At 41.9% G+C, this 1,465-nt stretch overlaps 1 non-coding gene across 1 annotated transcript; it reads right to left on the bottom strand.

The window, feature by feature from the left end:
- Positions 1–819: 819 nt before the first annotated feature.
- LOC120070413 lies at positions 820–926 on the bottom strand. Its single transcript, XR_005479905.1, has one exon. It is a non-coding gene; the product is annotated as a small nucleolar RNA R71 (small nucleolar RNA).
- Positions 927–1,465: the final 539 nt, after the last annotated feature.

Genomic DNA, 1,465 nt, shown 5'->3' with positions numbered 1-1,465 from the left:
TCGCATTGATTTATTCATTACCACAAAGTAATAAAAAATTACCATCGCATAGTGTTTCCTTAGTCCCTGTGTTTGACCCTGAGCTTACCAAGCAACTCAGTAGGATTTATACTTGGATCTTACTGAGAAAACTTGCATGCACAACGCATATTACACCATCGCATTCTACACCATGATTTCATCGCATTAAACACGCATCAAGTTTTTGGCGCCGTTGCTAGGGACTACAACAATACATTGTGCTAACAATAATTTTTTTGATTTTCTTTGCAGCTTTCAATCTCTGGCGAATTACGACCCAGAGATTGAAAGAACATTCCGATGAAGATTGAGAAACAACCGCCAACAATAACAAGATAGAACTCTAAGAATGGCGGAACAACCGGAAGAGAGGGCCGCAAACGCAAATAATATAATGACCAACCACATCCTCTTGGCGAATGACCACAATAGACCCATTTAGGACTATGCGTCGCCCAACCTATATGATTTCTCCCCAGGAATCCTGAGGCCAGCTCTAGACGGATCGAGGTTTGAAATGAAACCGGTTATGTTGTAGATGATTCAAACAGTCGGACAGTTTGGTGGAAGGCGTGGTGAGGATCCGCACGCCCATCTCTAGAGTTTTATTGAAATCTGCAATACTTTTGTGTTCCTAAATATCTCTGCTGAGGAGGTTCGACTAACGTTGTTCCCATTTTCCTTATACGATCAAGCAAGGAAATGGGCTTATTCTCTCGAATCAGGGGAGATAACATCGTGGGAACAAGTAGTGGAAAAGTTCATAAAAAAAATACTTCCCCTCCAACAGAGAACGCAAAAAGAAGGAAGTTAATTACGAATTTTGAACAGGAAATTGACGAATCGCTCAGTGATGCCTGGGCGAGGTTTAAGAAACTGGTACGAGATTGCCCGCACAATGGCTTACCTGACTGTCTTCAAATGGAAATATTTTATCACGGTTTGAACCCTGCACCACAGACGGCTGCCAATGCAGCAACAACTGGTGGTTTGCTTGATAAAACTTACGATGAGGCCAAGAATATATTTGATCGCATTTCTAAAAATCATGAAGAATGGAGAGAAAGCGATCAAAGATTGAGGATCAAAGATAGTGACGCAAATAATGGGGCCATCGCATCCCTACAAACCCAAATGAACGTGATGATGAGTTTGATACAAGGCATCGCAATCAATAGCATGGGAATGCAAAAAGGGCAGGTCAACGCAATTACTCAAACGACCACCTGTTGTGTCATCTGTGGAGAAGCACATCCGATTGAAGAATGCCCAAGGAATCCGCAGTCAATATGCTTCATAAAGAATAACCCTTACTCTGATATGTAAAACCCCGGGTCTGTCTCTTATACACATCTAGATGTGTATAAGAGACAGACTCTAGGTGGCGAAACCACCCAAATTTTGCGTAGAAAAATCAACAACAAAGCTATCAACCTATGGTGCA

This window comes from Benincasa hispida, chromosome 1 (assembly GCF_009727055.1).
Source record: "Benincasa hispida cultivar B227 chromosome 1, ASM972705v1, whole genome shotgun sequence".
In the NCBI taxonomy this organism is placed as follows: domain Eukaryota; kingdom Viridiplantae; phylum Streptophyta; class Magnoliopsida; order Cucurbitales; family Cucurbitaceae; genus Benincasa; species Benincasa hispida.
Note: the sequence above shows the minus strand (reverse complement) of the source record. Positions and strands in the feature narration are given on the sequence as shown.